Raw genomic sequence first — 22409 nt, forward strand, 5'->3', positions numbered from 1 at the left:
CTCCGTCTTTTCCCGCCTAATGAAAATTCCCACCCCATAAACTACCTCAATCGCTTGGCTCCATTTAAAAATTTCATCCCCAAAAATGATTCCCCATTCAAACTGCATACTACTCCACGGTACGTGTTCCTTTCAATTTATTTAATCTCTTTTTATATTTAATATTCAGTATCATTAATATGAGTTCATTTAAAGCCCAAATTGACTCTGTGTCACTTTGGTTCAAATTCCATTTAAATATGTTTTTTTTTATCTCTCGTGTATTTGCTCTCATGGATTTGTACAAGATGATTTTAAGATGGTTATGATAGCTTTCCAGACTCATTGCTATTCAGTTATATTTGTCCAATATGTTATTTTTCTGGGTTAATGTGTGAAGCATTAACATCTCATAGTTTATTTGTTCCAAGTTTATCAGGTGCGGTTAGAGAATCAATCAATGCTCAAACCTCAAAACACACACATCGATCATTTGAGAACACACTAAACGTGGGAAACATCTGCCAAAAATGATCATAAATCTTGCTTGGAAACAGGGTATACTTTCACATTTCTTCATTCTCTGCTTTATGTTATTGCTAATTAATTTTTATGAGGCAAACGTTAATGGTAATGAAGGGTGGACTTCTAATTTGTTTGAATCATTTGATTAGAAAAGATGGCAATGAAGGATGTTCTATTTGCGATGAAGATAAAGAGAAAACTGTGTTGTTTGTACACATATTGTATTTTGTGTTGCTTGCATACGAAGTGACGTTCTAGATGGGATGGAGTAGTGACGGTTTCTTCATTCGGGATGTAGAAAGTGAGGAAACTATAGTAATTTGTATTTGGATATTTTGTATAATTTTGTAATATTTTATGGCATTATATTTCATATTTTTTCTTATCTTATTTGTAGAACATGTGGTTTTTATTTGTCATTGTAAACCTTTATGTGATTTTTTGGATATATTTCTATGTATAATTGCAAATAACGGGTATATGAAAAATTTATTAGTAGCAGAATCCATAGCAAATTTAATTGTGTTTGCATCTAAATTTTGTAGCAAGTTTTATGTGATCCAATATGTAGCAAAAACCATAGCTAAAAAGTAGTTGAAAAAAACGTAGCTAAAATTTCGTAGCTTGAAATCTGAAATAAAAGGCGTAGCTAAAAGTTCATACCAAATTTCGTAGCAAACATTCCCGTAGCAAAATTTATAGCTAAAATAGCGATGCCTATTTTTGTAGCTAAAACCGTAGCAAAGTATGATTCGGTAGCTAAAAGTCGTAGCAAACATTTCCGTAGCAAAATTCATAGCTAAAATAGCGACGCCTATTTTTGTAGCTAATACCGTAGCAAAATATGTTTCCGTAGCTAAAAGTCGTAGCAAATAAATTCGCGACGAGACTTGTAGCTACGAACCAAATTTGTAGCAAATTCGTAGCAAACTGGGTGTTTGCTACAGATTTGCTACAAATTCGGCCATAGCTGAAACCTATTTTTGTAGTAGTGTTTGTGCATCAAGTTTGTCACTAATGTTTGTGTGAAATAAATGGAGTGACAGTATAAGATGTGATGCATATGTATGTATGTAACAGAAAACAGAAAGCAGTTTAATCACGGTTGAAATTTAGCACAGTCATTAAGCACAAATTAAATATTAATTAATTGTACGGATACATGTAAATGTGAGGGTTGTCACACGTGTATGGCCAGGATCTCATCATCAAATCGTAAAATACACTAGTGTATTTCAACATCAAATCCGGACCATTGATCTACACACGTGTATGGCTAGGATTAGTTCACTCAGTTCGCAAGCTACACTAGTGTTCACTCTTGAACCTAATCCTATATATATATATATATATATATATATATATATATATATATATATATATATATATATAGGGGAAGGTTCATTGGGGAACACTAAAAAGTGGGGAACAGCGGGGAACCGAGTCAAACGAACTCCGATTAGACTCATTCCAGCGACGTTGGAACCGGCTCGTCGAACCCTAACTAGGATCTCTTAACCCTAAACCCTTAATTCTAACTCCTAAACTCTAAACCCTAAAGCTAAAAAATAAGGCTAAACCCTAAAGCTAAACCTAAAGCTAAACCCTAAACCCTAAAGCTAAACCCTAAAAGCCAAACCCTAATATATTTAGGGTTTAGGGGTTATGATTTAGGTTTAAGAGATCCTAGTTAGAGTTCGACGAGCTGGTTCTAAAGCCGCTGGAATAAGTCCAATCGGAGTTCGTTTGAGTCGGTTCCCCGATGTTCCCCATTTTTTTAGTGTTCCTCAATAAACCTCACACTATATATATATATATATACACACACAAATTGCAATATGATCCAAAGTACTTATACAAGCATTACAACCAAATATGATATATTTGGTTTGAAAAATTTTCAACAACTACAAAAACTAATGTCAGCGGGAATAGTCTCTGCCTTCTATTGGGCTAAATGGGTGGTAAGGGGGAAAAGTGTCAGGCAGCTGCCTGACACTCCTTTATTGGCCCAACAAATTTACGATTTTATCGCGCTTTAAAATTACGATTTTGCCATCAGTTCAAAAATATGTTTTTGCCCCCACTTAAAAATAAATTTACGCTTTTACTCCCAGCTACATATTTCTATTTTGCCCCCGGTCCAAAATTACGATATTGCCCCGTTTCAATTTACCGTTTTGCCATTAGTTTTTTTCTCTTAAAACTACGATTTCTCCATCAGTTCAAAATTATATTTTTATCCCCACTTAAAAATAAATTTACGTTTTTGCTCCCAGCTAAAAATTCCAATTTTGCCCTCGGTTCAAAATTACGATTTTGCTACGTATAAATTTATAATTTTGCCATTAGTTTTTTTTTCTCACACCCAAGTTACGATTTTGCCCGCAACTTAAATTTACATTTTGCCCATCGTTTTTGTTTGTTTTCCTGGTGAAATTACAATTTTGCCCACAGTGTAAAATTACAGTCGTGCCGACAACTTCCTGGCACTCCCCTGTTGGTCCATTTAATTTACGATTTATCCCCGAATTAAAATTAAGATTTCGCCCTCAGTTAAAAATTATGTTTTTCCAATCGTTTTAGTTTTTTTTTAGCAAAACTATAAAGGTTTTTTTTTAATTGGTTTACTCGATTTAATTTTTTTTCGTGTCAAGGAGCTGCCTAACACTCGCTTATTAGTCCTGAAAAATTACAGTTTTGCCCTGAGCCCAAAATTACGGTCTTATCATCGCTTTTGTTTTTTTTTTTCCCTAGCAAAATTATAGTAGTCTTTTTTTAATTGATTGAGAATTATTCGGTTATCGCCTCGCAACGCGGGCGGGACATCAACTAGTGAAATACAAATAGAAGCGTTACAACTAGTTCCAACATTACTGACCATCGATTCATGAAGATGTTATGCACATTTTCTAACCAGACGCTTAATTTAGTAAAGATGTAGCAAATTTTAATCCCGGGTATACTCATTCAACCATTAATTCACCGCTTGTTCCCAAAAACGATTTGTCTAATTTCCGACTAATGGTCAGATTCAGGTAAAAATTGTAGTCACTTGTTCCTAAATAGTAAATACACACATTATGAGATCTCTAATTACAACAATATGCATATGAAATTATCAAACAATGGGTATGGTTCCCTTTCCCCCACCATCTTCTTCTTTCCCCATCAACAAGAAATCGTCTCCTCATTCATCCCCATCTATCCCTCCAATAATATTAAGAGAGCGAGAGAGAGAATCAAGTGAGAGAGAAGAAAAAGAAGAACAAGGAGAATCCCCCGATGGCACCGAATGTGGGACGGCCCCCCCTCCATGTCTGCACCCAACTTCCCTTCCCGAACCCACACCTGAGCGTCTCATTTCACTTTTCATGTACACAAACCACCATCGCATTTGAAGGATCCAAGAACGGATGTTGTAGGGTTTAGTTCTCGGACCATCAACTCCAACTAATATTAAGTGATATCAATGACCATCACGCGATATGAACAAACCTTACCAACAAAGAAATATCAAAAAGTAACATTTAAATATAAGAAAGCTCTAAAGAGTATATATAATAAAGTTTCTGAAAGATTAGCGATGATTTATTCATCAACTAATATATCCCGCCAACTTTACACACCTTATTTAGAAAAAAAAAATGTTTTTGAAAGTTTGTTAGACCATGTGTAGTGGGGCATTATGGGGCATTATGGGGGCATTATAATAAAAAAAAACGCCCACTCTTCCATTACATAGGGCATTATGGGGCATTATGGGGGAAAAAAATTTGCTTGGGCATTATAATTATAACGCCATTTTGCACTTGTTGGAGGTATGACTTGAGTTGACCCACCAATGAGAAATCACTTTGTTTTTTTTTTGTTTTTTTTAAGGATTGAAAGGGGCATTATCCCCACTACACCACTTTATGCTATAATGCTCCATGCTGACTGGGTTGCCACGTGTCGGATAATGCCCCATGGTGGGGGCATTATAACAAGTTACCACTACACATGGTCTTACAGATTACCAATGGATTTTCTGTCACAAAATTGGTCCGATGTAACAAATACCAAAAAGACATGAAAGCGAGAAATCATATAATAAGTGGATATTAACGAATGGTCTGTGCAAATGTTATTTATTTTCTAACTAAAATTACCGTCTACACATTTAACTATGTAATATTTTGTATTAGTTTTCTAATCGACCTTTAAAAGTTAAAATATTTTTCTTTCGGGATTAGTTTTTTTAATCGACCTTTAAAATAAATAACGACTGGTCTGTGCAAACGTTATTTTTTTTCTAACTAAAATTACCGTCTACACATTTAGCTATGTAATATTTTATATTAGTTTTCTAATCGACCTTTAAAAATTAAAATATATTTTTCTTTCGGGATTATATTTTAATCATGTATTAACTTTTCTTTTTGTCCTTTTTTGGCTGTTAACACATAAAATGAGATTGTTTAACTGGTTTGGTACATTATTATTAGTTAATGTTTCATTAAAATAATAAATCAAAATGATTGTGATTGTACATTTGTAATTTTTAAAGGTCTTCTCTTTCCACACGCAAGTGAGATATGAAGTGTATTTGAGTAACAGCATATACAAACGTTTTCAAAGCTTAGAAACTTCAAGTTTATAGTAAAATTATTGACCGAAAGTAATATATATGACATATTCTCTGTAAAAAAAAATACAAGTTTCCTCAAATCACTTTAGTCTTTTCCTAATTAATTGTTTATGTTACGTAATTTAAATAAAAATATATCTAACTAACATATATTTTAGTAACGAAGAGGAAACTTACAAAAATCGACGCTTACCGGAGGCAGGTTTTTACCCTTGTGTAATGTTACACTTGTAGTCCTTTGATTTTGTGTTTAGATTTTAAGATGATTCTTGAACTATAGAAAACCTTCCTTTTAGTCCCTATTTTTAGTTATAGTTTATCCAAATATGCACCTATTGTCAAAATGGGTTGTTAAGTTCTAGGTAGGTAGTAAGTTTGCATAGGAAATGTGTTAATTGATCATTTCTCCCTGATTTTAGAAATATATTTTAAAATATTTTGTATTATTATTTCAATCTTTTATTTATAATGAGAAAGAAACATCAAAATTCAGTTATTATATCTAATATTTTTAGCTAATGTGCAGCTAAATTACTTGATGGAGACTTTTTTCTCTTAGTAAGAGGTCTTGGGTTCGATCTCAAAGAAAGAGTAGATTACGTATAATTTAAAGTATGTAAACGTTGCACTTAAAAACAAAAATCTAATATTTTTAGGAACAACTCTATTGTGTGTATCATCCATGATATGCCAAACCATTTTGCTTCCCATTTTGCCACTTATACTCTTCCCTCCCAATTTTATTGTTTTCAAACAAACACACACAAAAAAACCCCCTCGATTTAACATAAAGAGTAGTTAAAAGTTAATATGTGAAACTAATAAAGTTACATCTTTAGTGAAGATTAATGATTTTAAGATAAACTAAAATAGTAATATGGACAATTACATTGAGACAAAGCGCCTTATGATCTTTTTCTAGTTTGTATATGTAAGATTAAATATAATTATTATATTTATATTTAATTGTGTAGCCATTATAATCATTTATATTATTTGGATCAAAATATATTAAACCTATAATAAATTAGTTGGTAATTGTTGATGGGCCAGATTACCCTAATTAACTAATTGGGTTTCCCCTTGGGTGTATATAAGGAGATTACTAGAGAGGGATTAGGGTTAGACCCTCATAACATCACACCTAAAATCGCCCTCCTCTCTCTCCATTACTACAAGTTCTTCAACCCTAAAGAACTTGGTACTACCATCAAGAAGATACATCCTAAAGGGGAACCAGACCAATCTGACGAACATGACGTCTACTTCCCTCTCTGGTGTGGTGACTGCTAATCAGGTACACACCTCTTATTTCATTGTTTATGATTGAATTTACATCATTAGGGTTTATGTTTTACCCATGATCTTATGATATAATCAACATGTGGTATCAGAGCAGATGTTGATTATATAAATTTAATCAAGGAATTCAATGAATCGATTTGGAACTTAAAATCAATCAAAATTATTTTATCTTTGATGATTACTAAGCCGTTTAATGAAAATAATGGAAATCACGTAAACCCTTTACGGTTCTTGTTCCCACTGTTGATTAATTAGTATTGTATATATTGATTTTGAAATTTGAAATCAAAATTGATTCATTGAATTATTTTCCGATTTACACTTCATTAATATTCAATTGATGTCAATTATTTTATGCACTCTTAAGTTATACTAATATTATAATCAGAACATATATCATGAACTATTATCCAACGAATTATATTTTTTAGTTGGTAGTAATGTTCATATTTTTTTTTATTTATAAAGAAATCCCCTTATTTTGGGATAGGGATAACCTTAGGATTTGATTATGTTTCCTAAAATTGTGTAACTTTATCTCCAAGTTTCAAATAATATATTATTTTAATCGAATAATTAACTTGGATAGATACACATAAGATATTTTGAAATTATAATCAAATCCATTAAAATTAGTTGATTCAACCTTATCACAAAACAGCTGTTAACGAGGTTGCTACTCGCAACCATGAGGTTGCTACTCGCAACCATGAGGTTGCTACTCGAAACCATGAGGTTGCGACTCGCAACCATAACGTGATTAGTCGAGACTAAGGTTGCGACTCGAAACCATAACAGCATAACTCGAGACTAAGGTTGCGACTCGAAACCATAACAGCATAACTCGAGACTAAGGTTGCGACTCGAAACCATAACAGCATAACTCGAGACTAAGGTTGCGACTCGAAACCATAACAGCATAACTCGAGACTAAGGTTGCGACTCGAAACCATAACAGCACGACTCGAGACCATGACTCGAAATCTCAAAACTTAGGCTGTTTAATGTGAACTAAGACTTAGCTAATTAATAATTGGTTTTGTAAATACTTAGTTAAATAATAAGGATCAAATAATGTTTTACAAAACCAAAATAGCTTAACTTGAATGAGCTTTTGATGTATTAATTCTGGCCAAAGCTGATTTACTACATCTATTTATTGTTCAAGTCTTATAAAAGCTATGTTAAGTATGCATTACAAACGTGAAATGTCTTAATTCTGGCCAAAGCTGATTTAATTCATTTATGTTTAGCATGCTTGACAAGTGCATAACTAAAGTGATTGTCTCATTTCTGGCCAAAGCTGATTTGTCACGATTACTTTGCACACATACTTAAATGATTACACTTCTGGCCAAAGCTGATTTGTCTTTGTTTAAGTAGGATTTTACTAAGTCTATTATTTTGATGTTAGTAATAGACATATCACAATCTCTTCACATAATGATCCTTATATTAATGATCCTTACTTAATTTTATGATCATTTCGTCTGCCTTATTTTAAGTACCCATAATTTTACTCACTATAATTTACTTCTACATATATCTCATCCACTCTAATTCCTAAACCCAAAATGTTTGCTTTATTTAAAGTTTCTATTGGAATTAGCTCTTAAATCAAATCCTTGATTATTTCTTAAGACACGATAATCCTATTGCTCTCTTCTGATAAAGATTATAAAGAAGAAAATTAGAGCATGATGATCAGGACAAATCGAACATGATGTCTCTTATGATAATCAAGAACTCTCTAACATAATGCTATCACTAAAGTTATTTCAGATTAAGTTTTTCCTAAGGCTAATCTCTTATATATGGAATAATCACTAGAACTCCTAAGATGCATGCCTTCTTTTAAAATTCTAAACTATAAAGTTAAGTGGTATATGTGAATACGTAATAATGTACGATACCATGACCCATAAAATTAAGGGCTTACGCATGGAAATAAGTACATTTTTCCAGTACATTACATACTAAGATTTTCACTTGTACAATTTGATGCCTTATAAATCAACTATAACACTCAAAAGTACCAAAGTATAATGAGTGTGTTGATAAGCAACATATGTACAATAAATAAATGTTTAAAGCTGGAAAATAAGTTGTTACTCACCTTACAACCACTTAATTTAAAAGAGGATTGTTTTAAGGTCCATAGACAAATTACAAGTAAAAATTCCAACTTTAAGTTTCTTCAAAGGAAAATCTCACTGCATAATTATGTCATTAGACTAGACATAAGCAACGAGACTATCCATTATTCTAAAGAACAGTTGGATGAATTAATTAGATAGTCACTTATTAAAGATATTTAAGTCTACTAATTATAATATTCCTATTAACACATGATTACTTGACTCTAGTTTTAAACGTTTCCTTACCAGAAGTTAACAAATAACTAACATGAGAGTTAGTGACATGATTAAATGTTAAGGCTATAAGAACAATAATAAGCAATCTTCTAATAACGTTTTTTCGATACCGTACATATATTCTGAGTATTAAAAGAATATAGTATCATAATTAAGCAATGTTATGAAGGTTGTGAGGTTTGCATAGTCAACATAAAGTCACACTTATCTTAAACTTTCATCTTATTTGTTCTAAATACCTGGATTGAAACATTATTAAGATAAAACTAGATGATACCTTACACTTTCACAACTTTTGTCATCATGTAAATGAGAATTTGACAAAAAGAAAATGAGACTTACAAATTTCATCCATTATAACCAAAATTCATGAGAAATCATGACATGGTTAATGAGGATGATTTTCATCTAATCTCATTCTAAGTGACTTTAAATCATGACGTTAAAGCCCTAAAATATGACTTGGCTTAAGGAATAAGTATGGGTCCATCATAAGTCATTCATTGACATTCGTGGAATTTATTCCAAAATGGAACATTCAGACATAATTCATTTATCATTTAAAAGACTATCTATTTGTATCTAAATTTGTCGTATATGGCCCACATTTTTTTTTTTAAAAGAAATCTATTCATATATGTACTTAATAAGATTTCTATTAAATATGTCCCTAAGGTTTCTCATGATATATGGACATTAAAGGAATCAAATAAAGTCTAACGTATATGTGATAGGTTCCCACATCACGTAGCTCATTGAAACTTCTCTTGTAGCATTCTAGAGATATTAAAGATCAGTGGGAGCATTAAGTGTCTTAATTATAACTTGTAAAAAGTTGCAAGAGGTGGGGGAGTGAAAACTTTATATTACTTCAATTTACACCTCTTGTACAAGACACCGCTCCATCACGACACTGTTCCACAAAATTTGTCTCCTTAAAATCTAATGCTACTCTTACAAAAGTTTCATTGTTGCTTAATTGTGGGCACACTTAGATTTCTTATCTAAACTAACATAATCCTCAACAAGAGAAACTACAACGACTAACGTCATTAATTTGTGTTTCTCTATTAGAATTTGTTAGTCGTTACACATTGACCCTAAGCATGCCGAGTTCCTTAAGTTTTCTAAGGTCAGTGGGAGCAGTTAAAGTCCTTATCATGACTTGCAAGGAATACAAGAGGCGGGGGGAAGAGTGTCATTAAATTTCACTCCGAATTTAACTCCGATTACACCTCTTGTACACCATACTGCACCAACTCTACAATAGCAACCTAACCAAGAGCTAATCCATAAAACTGAAACTTCTAATGAACCCAATAATCAACTCAGGAGGTCATCTAGGTTTAAAAGCCTACTAACTTTGATGATTACATAACCTCCTTAATGAAGTTGAAATGGTTTTTTGGAAATGTTTAATGATCCTATCTCTTAAAATTAAGCCATTAGTGTCAATCAATCTTCTGAATGGAATAAAACTGTTTTCTAGTAAAACTGATTTTATGTGTTCATATAACGTTTGGGATTTGATTGAATCATTTAAGAGTGTTCATAACTAAACCAAATCCTAATATATAAACGTTAAGACACTAAGAAGCATGATTGATTGTCAAAGGTTATACTTAGGAAGAGATAAATTATCAAAGATTTCTTTGAGTATCATCACTGTTCTAGTAGCTTATAATAGTTTAAAGCTACATTAGATGAACATTAAAAGAATTTTCCCTAACAATGGCTGACACATTTACATGTTCATTAGATAACAACCTAAAGTTTCAAACTGAAGGTTAAAGAACGCTTCATTGTAAGCCAATAATATCCATGTATGGGTTAATGCAAACATCATAATGTGATGAAATCTTAACGTAATTATTTTCATCAAGAATCAAGTGGATTAATGAACCTACCTCAAAATGAGTGGGAGCAACTAAATTAAACTTGTCTATATAGATGATATTCTTTTGACAGGTATATGTTACATAAGTCAAAGCATTGTTAACACAAACTTTGATATAATAGATCTCAGAGATATCTCTTACATAATAGATATCATAACATGTTGAGATAGACCAAATGGGACATTACTTCCGTTCCATAAGTTTAACATTAAATTGGTCCTTACATATGTAACAAACAATACTGCTCTCCTTTAGAGGATAATAGGATAAATGAGATTATTTCTTACGCTTCACTAATTAGAAGCCTTACGTAAGTTTAAGTCTATACTCGTTTAGATATTACTCATATTGCAACACACTAGATATGTCTAGATTAATGTGAAGCATTTAATTGAGTATTACAATATCTTAAAAGAAACGAGAGACTATAATTTAAAGAAGAAGTGAGAATTAAAACCGGTTTATTACTCTAACTTTGTAATATTCAAAGATGACAAAATGTAATTTCGGGTATATATCCTTATGTCAGCAGACAAACCTATCTTATGGAAGAGTCATAATGAACTGATAATAACAACCTAAGTTATAACGACATAATATAGTCACTAAATGTTGTTGGAAATTTATCAGTGGACTCATAAGTTTATTAACTCCATATAATTAATATATTGAAGACTTATTGTGATAAAGTCAGCTACCATGTCTCCTTGAACAGTAACAGTTCGAGAGGTGCTGCATTAAATTTCGATACGCAATTAATTATTCGTTTATGAACGAATTGAGGAAACTAAATCTTTGTATCGAATGCATTCATGATATGCTTAAGGATCCTATAACTAAAAGTCTATCACCCATAACTATTATGTAAGCGCTTATAATAATCACGGGTTTATTGATGACTATGTACAACTGCATATCGTACTATGAATGATTAACTTTTAATATTCCTCATCAGTTTGATTTTGTATGTCTCTTACATATGTTCTGCCGGTGTAATGACATATAGACAACTATAAATACAAATCAAACGCTAAAGGGCTTGTTTGTATTTTGATCATAACTGTTAGGTTTTAAATTAAGGCTATAGTATGACTAATGGGGGTCCTGAGTCGCATAATGATTCAACGGCTGTATTTCTCTGCTATAGTACTTGTTTAAGGCTAAAATGAGTATTAACTTCTGATCAGACTAATCTAATACTCATGATAAATGATTACTCGGCTAAGTGGGAGAATGTAAGATTAAATATAATTATTATATTTATATTTAATTGTGTAGCCATTATAATCATTTATATTATTTGGATCAAAATATATTAAACCTATAATAAATTAGTTGGTAATTGTTGATGGGCCAGATTACCCTAATTAACTAATTGGGTTTCCCCTTGGGTGTATATAAGGAGATTACTAGAGAGGGATTAGGGTTAGACCCTCATAACATCACACCTAAAATCGCCCTCCTCTCTCTCCATTACTACAAGTTCTTCAACCCTAAAGAACTTGGTACTACCATCAAGAAGATACATCCTAAAGGGGAACCAGACCAATCTGACGAACATGACGTCTACTTCCCTCTCTGGTGTGGTGACTGCTAATCAGGTACACACCTCTTATTTCATTGTTTATGATTGAATTTACATCATTAGGGTTTATGTTTTACCCATGATCTTATGATATAATCAACAGTATATTATCACGAAGGGTTTGGACAACTTATGTACGTTAGAAAATGATCCATTTTATTATATTATTGGTACTCAATTATAAATTTTCGATACAAGTTCTTTTTAAAACGTAGCAACATAAAACTAGCCACATGCTAGAAACCAAGGTAACTGAAGAAATATCAAACTAATCAAGTGATTAGCCTATGGTTTGTTCTCGACAAATAAAGGTTAATCTTCTTTGTCTAGTTCGAACTGTTGCGAAGATCCTGCAAAACACTTAACACACCGTAAGCTCGTTATAAGGAGGGGAATAGGGGGTTCTCCTTGTAACCACCCTCCAGCGTGAGAATAAGTAATTTGTTTTGGGGATAAAAGTGTGTGTATAGAGTAAAAGAGTGAGAGAGCGAATCCTTAAACCTGGAGGTGGAGTATTCTATTTATAGCCGGAGAATAGTAAATGAGGAGACCTGCCAGCTAGCCAGTGCCTGCCAGCTATCCGACCAGGAGGAATAACCTTTTTGTCCCCTCTAACGTTGTCAATCGCTGAGGTGACGTGGTGCGCGATTATTCGTTCCAGCTGGGCACTTGCTTGTACTGTCTGTCGTCCTGTCCTCCCAGGATCTTGCAAGCGTTGATGGCGTCTCGCTATTGGTGACACCTCTTGTCTTTTTTGTCTGCATGAGTATCTTTGTTGTCACTAGGTGATTTCTTCCAGAAGGTTCTAGAACCTTCTGGATGAGCTCGTGTGATGTGGACGCTAGCTTGAAATGTGGTGTGGTCCCTTTGACATGTGTTCACTTGTGATTTTAGTACCATACCCCTTCAAGTCCCCCAGTACAGTGTGGCTTTCAGGTGAGGTTGTCAGCTAGGAGAGATTCTGGACTCAGAAAAATTGAGCTTGTTTGGGAGTATTTGTTATGTAAGTGATGCGTGTAGTGTGTTATATATTTTTAGTTATATTTTAAGCCATTTTTAACACTTTAGTCAAGTTTTAAATTTATAAAACACGATATTCTACTAACACTAAACACACATATGGGCAAGTGCAACCATCGTGAGCGTAGTATAGCATTGGTAAGATACCGAGGTCATCCAAGGATACAAGAGCTTTTAATACCGGTTATCCTCAACGTCTAATCAAATCAAAATTTTAGAAAAAAAGTCTTAACATGAAAATAAAAACTAAAAATGCTGAAAATAAAAATAAAATAAAAATAGATAGACAAGATGAATCACTTGGATCCGACTCGCCTTTAGTGTAACCTTTGATGATTTCCGCACTTTTGCACTTTTTAAGGGATTATCTTAGTTATAGTAGTGGGCCCCTCTTTTGAAGATGACGTTACCCTCAACCCAGTAGTTTGAGTCAACAAGGATACAATCCTAAAGGGTTGGATTATTGAAAGATAATTAATTAAGTTATTAATGCGTAATGTGGTAGGCCCCTCTTTTGAAGGTGACGTTACCCTCGACTAAGTGGTTTGAGTCAGCAGGGATACACTCCTAAGTAGCCGAGTTAATGTATTAATAGTAGTTTACATATGAGGGGATCAAACCATTCGCACTCCCGCCATCCAATACTAGTGGGTATTGAAGGAGGTCCTAGTAAGCTTGACCCAGGTCCTTGCAGGATCTATACACTGAACAAGGCAAGAACCTTACCAAACCATTCCCTTAACCCCCGAACAAGGAATAAACAGAAGGCTGACCACGGACACATTTAGTCCGTAGAGATATGACTTGTTTTTGCTTGGGAAGATGCTGTTGAGGGGTCGGGCATGCCACATTTATTCCTTTTCTTGTAATTATGTTAAATTTGGCTGCATTTTTGCTTCTTTTGTTCATTTACGCTCATTTAATCTTGAAAATACAAAAGGAAGACAAAAGCGCATTTTTTTCAACATTAGTACTAAAAAAAATGTTACTTTTATGCCTCATTTGATGTAATTTATATGTTGCATTTTACACATATCAGTAAGCCAAAAAGCGCGTGGGTTTGGCGTACAGAAGTGAGCCAAAAAGGTGCATGGATTTTGGCGTACAAAAGTGAGCCAAAAAGGCGCATGGATTTTAGCGTACAGAAGTGTGACAACTGGCACAAAATCGGTAATTTCCGTACTATTTTTTATAATTATTTATTTACTGCATTTATGTGTTCACACATTAACATTATATACTTACTTGTTACGCAACAGAATTCATGCATGTTTCATACATTAATTGTCACATAATACAATACTTTAAGCGTTGCGTTAAAACGATTAGTAAACTCACCGGTTAGACAAGTTGCGTCAGCACAGCTTCAGAATGCAGTTAAACAATAGATTTAGGACTTAGATGTAGGTCCAACATCAAAAATACATTAAAACCTAAGTGGATGAACAAAGGTTAACATAAACACTTTCCATAAGCTAAAATAAGCACTAAAAACTACCCGAAACACACTTTAAATGCAGAATTCAGCAAAAATCAGCAATTAAACATCAATATAATACACATAATTGAGGTTTAAATGTCCAAAATAACTTGTAAAGTGTTGGGAATGAAAACTGTCACAAAAGGTACTTCATACCTTGTAAAATTCACAATTTAGCACTTTAACGAACCGATAACCGAACAATTAATCGGACACTACCCAAAACAAAAAAAATAGACTAGAAACATAGTTTTTATGTTTTAAAGCTAGTTATGATGATAAAACACCTTAAAAATCATAAAAAAAACACTTAAACACACTTAACTTCACCTTAAACTTTGTAACTTACCTTCTAGTCCCTTAACTTCCAAATTTTTACAATTTACCCCCTCCCTCTTCTAACCGGCCCCAAAGGTGGCCCACAACATTTCCCCATTAAAATATTATTAGTGTGTTCAAGATATTTAACATGAAATCCTATGGATATTAACATGTTGGAAGATTATAAACATAAAACTACAAGACCATCCTCATTATCTTTTATTCAAAAATTTCACACTTTCTTCCTCTTTCCCTCTCCTCTACTCTCGGCCACACCCACTCTCATACCATCACCATTTTCTTGCAACATTCAAGCCATTTTAAGGGTGTCTCAAGGTGTTAGAAGATGATATAAGAAGGTTTAAAGCAAAAGAAGTGGAAGGACCTTCACTAGGAGCTTTTAACCACTACATCGTCTTCATTCTTCTTCTTCTTCTTCTTCATCTTCTTCTTGTGTTCTTTGCCATTTCCCTAGCCACAAAAGCTAGTGGTAAGTCTCTTACACTCATTTTTACTGCATGTTCATGCTATGTACAAGTTACACCATCAAAGTGGTAACATGAAAATCTAACATAATCTAAGTGAAAACAAGTTATTATGAAGTTGTTTGATGTATGATGTGAAGTTGTGATTTTAGTTAGATCCAAGCGACGGGTTCTCTGCCCTGCGGGGATCATGTGTAAGCTTGTTAGAAGCTTAGATCTAACATGTTTAAGCTTGGATCTTGTGTGACAACTGGCACCAAACCGATAATTTCCGTACTTTTTTAATATTATTTATTATCTGCAATTATGTGCTTAAACGTCAACATTGTCTGATTACTTGCTATACACGTGAATTCATGCATGTTTATTTCTTCAAATATTGCTTTGTGCATTACTTTAAGTGTTGCGTCAGAAAGACTATTAAACTCACCGGTAAGACACAATGTGTCAGCAATTCTGCAGAAAGCAGTCAGACAATAGAATTAGGGCCTAGGAATAGGTCCAACATCTAAAATACATTAAAACCCAAGTATGGATACAAGGGTTAGCACATAAACTTTCCGGAAGCTAAACTATGCACTAAAAGACACCCGAAACGTACCTAAAATGCTGAATTCTGCATAGTTCAGCAATAATTCAGCTATAAACAGCATTTTAACACTAAAATATCATGCAGAATTTATGATTTAGTGTCCAGAATAACTTACAAAGTGTCGGGAATTGAAACTGCCACAAAAGGTGCTTCATACTTAGTGAAACTGCGCAATTTAGCACTTTAACGAACCATAACGAAACGAACAACCGGACACTATCCGAAACATCAAAATTTGACTAGAAGTAATGTTTTTATGATATTAAGCTAGTATTGGTGGTAGAACACCTTAAAAATCATAAAAACACCTAAACACACTTGAACTAAGTTAAACCTTCTCGTTTGCATTTTAAACCCTCAACTTACAAAACTTGACATTTTACCCCCCTCACCATAACCGACCCCAATGGGCCCCACATGCCTTTTTATTATTTTAATTCTTCTTGTCCCCTAAATTATATGCAAAGATAAAAAGAAGATTGGTGTGTTGAGAATTGAATTCTTTTATAAAGGACCATAAGTAGTAAACATTATCCTACATCTCACAAAATTCATCATCTTCCTCCGTCTCCTTCCTTTGGTGTCGGCTCAAACACACACATACATCCATCATTTTCACTTCATTTCCTAGCAATCGAAGGTGATCTAGAGATGTAAGAAGCTTATCAAAGAAGGTGTGAGATGCTAAACTTGAAGGACCTCTTTGTGGAGCCTTTAACCACTCATTTTCTTCCATATTCATCTTCATCCTTCTTGTGCCACTTCCCTAGCCATTAGAGCTAGTAGTAAGCCTCTTGATCACTATATTAGTTCATGTTTATGTTATGTACAAGTTTCACCATCAAAGTAACTAAACTTTTAAAGATGAAAATAAGAAGATCTAACATATTCATGAAGAAAACAAGTGATTATAGTGAATTTTGGTGTATGTAATGAAGTTGATGTTGTTAAATCTTGTGTATATGTTTAGATCAAGTATGTTAAGCTTGTTAGAAGCTTAGATCTAACAAGTTTAAGCATGGATCTTGAAGGATCCATGGTTAAACTTGAAGATGAACATATGAAGCATTATGTGAACTTGAAACATGAATTTCTAAGCATGATCTTGTAATCTTGAAGTAACAAAGTGTATGTAAAACTAATTTTTGAAACTAAAACCTATGAAAAGTTTGTTAAAAATTTAACATAAAGCTTGTTTATGAAAGATCTAAAGATGTTAAGCATGGATCTTGAAAGATCCATGGTGAAACATGATGTTGAACATAGTGATCTTTCTAATAAACATAAAAGTGGTTTTAGAACATGATTTACAAACTTTGAAACCATAAAACTCATGGATGATCTAGTTAGTAAATTAAAGTTTCATAAAAAGTTGGTTAAAAATTTACAAGAACACTTGATTTCAAAAGATCCTTGTATGTGAAGTGTAGATCTAAAAGACCACACATTTTTAACAAAAATCAAGTTCACCATGATGTTTCATATGAAAAAATTAGTATATGTTGTTGGTGAATATTGTTGAAAAATTGTTTTTGGTGTTGAAAAGAAAATAAACACATTTTTTGAAAACATGGGAAACCTCCATTTTTAGGGGACACTATGTTAAAATTTTTATAAAATTTTGACACTTAGAAAATATAAGTTTCGGTGAAATTTATTCCCCAAAAATTCACCTAAAAATATTTACCAAGGTTTCCTAATTTTTGTATAAAAATTTCAAGCTGAGAAACAAGGATTTCTTCAAGTTAAAATCAATACTACATATGTATATTTTTAGGAAAATATATATTTAGTGATCACCAAATTTTGTGCTAAATGTATATTATGTGTATTATATGTAGTAGTGTATTATATGTAGTAGTGTATTAGGGACTTGAAAATACACTAAATACTCCCGAGGAGTATAAATACCAAAATACACATACAAATACATGAGAATACTAAAGTAAAAAAAGTATACAAAATTCCTCACAAGGAAGTACATGGACAAATACAAGAAAATATATTTATGAAAATATATTCCTTAACATATTATTGGATTTGGACAATTTATGGACACTTATGGACTTAAATATATATTTTTGGACAAATATATAGCCATTATCAAGTAATGAAATTTATACGAAATCGGGTGAATAACGAGAATGATTATATATATATATTTTATGGCATGACAAAATGTATATATTCTCTACAAGACTTAAAAATACATTATTTTTAAGAAATATAATTCCGGAAAGTAATAAAAATCAAAGTATTGATTTTTGGTGAATAATACACAATACACAAGTATTTACATAAAATAAAAGCATATTTTCCTAAGTATACTTGTACAAAAATAATATTGAGAATATTATATCACAAAATACTTATATTTATTTTTGGGAAATAATATAAGTAACATATATGAAAAGTTAAAAATATAATTTATTTTTAACACTTATTACCTTGGCAAAGACTTCATAAACAAATATATATTTTTTTTAAGAAGTGAAATATATATATTTACGCCTAGACAATACAAACTCAAAGTGCAAGACACGACGAACGGGCAAGACCCGACAAACAAGGACACGACCTTCACAAAGACACAAAGAATGAACATACAAAGAACAAATACATAAGCTAATGATGGTGACTTGTACTTGTGTGATACAAGTCTAGTGACTAACATACATAGAACACGTATAGGTCACGACGCTACAAAACCAACCGGTGAAGTTTACGGCGCAGGATACGCAAAATTGTGAGTTCATGTCCCCACTTTTAAACTTTTACTTGTTTTCTAAACTTGGGGAAAATACATGTACTATGGTATGTAGAATACAAAAACTAAGGAATGATACATAGATCATGTGACGTATAGGGTGCCATAAGCACCATTAATCAATTACATACGTAGACCGCGGAACAAAAGGTTAGATATAATGAGTTTCAGGCAGCCACACTCTTGGCCACACTTTTACCAAGAGTGCTTTTGTGTCTCTAGTCGTGAATCGACAAGTAAAAATGCCTATGGTTTGGATGCTTCCTATGTCGTTACATATGTTAGTGGCCTCGCGAACCATTAGCGATCTCGTATTCCTTACATTTACAAAAATACTTGTTTCAGTACAATTACATACCTTGTTTTCTACAATGAATGCTTAAATGTTTTACACAAAACTGCATGAATTCACACCAACATTTTGTTGACGATTTTCCAAAACTTGCATGTATTTCAGGTAACTAAAGCGGATGTATGTGCGGTCTCACTCTTTCTCCTGGATGTCGTTTATGTTTTTAGTTATGTTGTGTCAAGACTCCTATACCTAATTTGTGGGATTTGGTTGTTATATCCCATCCCGTGTGGTGATATAAGGATCAAAACCTTGATGTTTGTCTTTGGAATAAGTTCTAAACTTTTCAAACAATTATCTATCTTGTGATGTAAACACTTAACTTGAACTATGTTTTGAATATTTAATGTGAATGGCATCTTGGAGTTTGTTTTATGATCATGTAGTATGCTTACCATTTGTATGCAATGAGAAACTTTCAGGATCACACCTCGTGCTTTCGCCTTAGAAAGGGGTCTGACATCTTGAAAGATCCATGATGAAACTTGATGATGAACTTGAAGATCTTCAAAATGAGTATAAAAGTGGTTTTAAAATATGTTTCTCATGATCTTAGAACCATAAAACTTGTAAATGATTAACTTGGTAAAATAAAGTTTCATAAAAATTTATAAAAAGTTTATCAAGAAGCCTGTTTTTGGAAGATTCAAGTACGTAAAGTACAGATCCAAAAGACTACATGTCTATAACAATATTCAAGTTCTTCCACTCAATGGCTTGAACAACCTGTTGTGGAGCATCATCAGCCTCAGATCTAACTGATTTTTACAAGTGTTTTAACAAAATCTAAGGAAAAGTCACACTTTTATACCTGATCCGACGGAATTTCTTATGTTTCCAGCTCAGATCTGATGAACTTCACAGTTTACACTCGATTTTCGAACTTTTCTTCAACTTTTTATATGAAACATGGGTGAAATCAGGCTCGAACAAAATTTCGTCTTGTTTCTTAGTCAAAAGCCGGCTTGAGAACTGAACTTCACCTGAAAACGGACAGTTTGACAAGTCCAAACATGAAACACACCGAAAACAGTTCGTTGGTTCGAGAAGGTGTGGTTTCCAGCCGGCCGACGAGTTGGGTTTGGTACGTTTCCGTTGTTTGACGTGTCATTACACCGTCTCCGTTAACTCGAAACTTAGAAACTTCACAAAAACTTCACTCACTGATCGTCTGTCAGGATGGCCATCCGATCGGATGACCATCCGTCCTGATGATCTGACTATGTTACACTTTTTTTGTTTTTACAGGACACTATGATCTCAACACTTGAAACTTTATCAGTTCACAAACTTTACCCACTGATTGAATGACCATCCGATCGAATGGTCATCCGTGTGGATGACCATCCGATCAGATGGAGTCCATCTATTCGAATGATCATTCGACCGAATGACCATCTGCTCAGGTAATCTATCAGACACTTATTCTTGATTTTAGCACTGTTCGACACTTTGTTCCCAACCGAGTCAGCTCTTAGAGGGCTTATGCTCTGTTCCCCGCATGCAGGCTGATCCAGCGCTTCCTTCGATCCAATTTAAGGAGTGATTGGATATTAGCACCCGCTGTGAGTATACTCGATCCCTTTTTTGTTTTAAACACTTTTGGGATGCAACATGTATTCTATAAACTTGACACTTGAAACTATTTGAAACATACTCTATCCTCATTAAACATGAAACTTGAAACTTGATACTTGAGACTTTTATGCTATGTGAACGTTTAATTCTTGTGTGTAGTTCCGCCTTAACAATGGTAGCGCTATAGGGGTAATGCACCTCCCCGTTAGTCTTTGGGGTATACTTAGGATGAGACATTTAACCTCCCATTAGTCTTTGGGAAAGGCATTTAACGCATTGGAAACTTGGACTATCATTTGGACTGCGTGAACTAGCATGGTCAAACTTTTATATGTTCGTGCAATGGATATGAGTTTTTTAGAACTATTATACCACATAATCAACAGTGAAAGCCCTGAACACTTGAAGACTAGGAGTGCAACTGGTGTGTTTCAAGGAAGAGCTCTAGATTGGTGGAGAAACGAGAGAAACATCCGCTCCAACGATGAAGCTTATGCTTTACCCTGGGCAGAGGTTAGGGAAATAATGATGCTTGAATTCTGCCCTCCGCATGAGTGGGTGATGACAACGTGGCTTACACTACCCGTTTTAAGCAACTCAGCATCATTGTGCCTCACTTGGTGTCTACTCCTAAACGCATGATTACCATGTACATCCATGGGTTACCTCCTGCTATGCGTGACGCCATTGAAGCAGCTCAACTCAGTACTATTGAAGAAGTTTATCGTCTTCCAGCAAGTTTGAATAACCGTGTTAGTGATAAACAGTCTGGAAACTCTGCACCATCGAAACCTGCTAACCAGATCTCTCAGCAGCCAAGTAGCAGCAAGAACAAGAAACGAAAGTCTCAATGTTCCAGCTGCAATGCCATTGTCCGTGCTGCAAATGCAAACCCTGTTGGCAATGCCATTGTGCATGCTGCTGCTAACCCTCCTGCTCCCGAAAACACTAAGAAGCCGTACACTAGGATTCATCCCAAGTGCGCCACTTGCAACTATCATCATCCTGTCGGCGCTGCTTATCGCCTGTGCACTAACTGAAATCGTTATGGTCATACTGCTCCTTACTGTCGTCAAGCCAATCAAGTTTAGCAAGCAGCTCCAGCTCTACCAGCTCCTCAGCATAATCTCAGACCGACAAACAATGTGAAGGCATGCTACAAGTGTGGAGACACTACTCATCTCCGTCCCCGGTGTCCCCAGCTTAACCAGGAGCAACAGCAAGCCGCTCGAGGACAAGCGTTCAACATCAATGCCAATCAGGCTCGTAACGACAATGACGTCGTTAATGGTACGTTTCTCGTTAATAATCTTTACCCTTCGATACTATTTGATACTGGTGTCGACGGAAGCTTTATGTCCGTAGAATTTGAATCTTTGTTAAACTACGCACGCTCTAAACTACCTAAGTCGTTCCCTGAATCTTAACGATCACGTTTTCACTATTGACCTCATACTCATGCAATTGGGTAGTTTCGATATCATCATTGGCATGGATTGGTTGCGAAAGAACCATGC

General features: G+C 33.9%; 1 long non-coding RNA gene across 2 annotated transcripts; it reads left to right on the forward strand.

Moving 5' to 3' along the window:
* Nucleotides 1-891, forward strand: LOC110904688. 2 transcript variants are annotated; one of them, XR_002572708.2, is made up of 3 exons: nucleotides 1-119; nucleotides 419-537; nucleotides 654-891. It is a non-coding gene; the product is annotated as an uncharacterized LOC110904688 (long non-coding RNA). The 2 variants fall into 2 exon arrangements; XR_002572714.2 differs by having other exon boundaries at nucleotides 42-119; nucleotides 411-537.
* Nucleotides 892-22409: the final 21518 nt, after the last annotated feature.

This window comes from Helianthus annuus, chromosome 2 (genome assembly GCF_002127325.2).
Source record: "Helianthus annuus cultivar XRQ/B chromosome 2, HanXRQr2.0-SUNRISE, whole genome shotgun sequence".
NCBI lineage: Eukaryota > Viridiplantae > Streptophyta > Magnoliopsida > Asterales > Asteraceae > Helianthus > Helianthus annuus.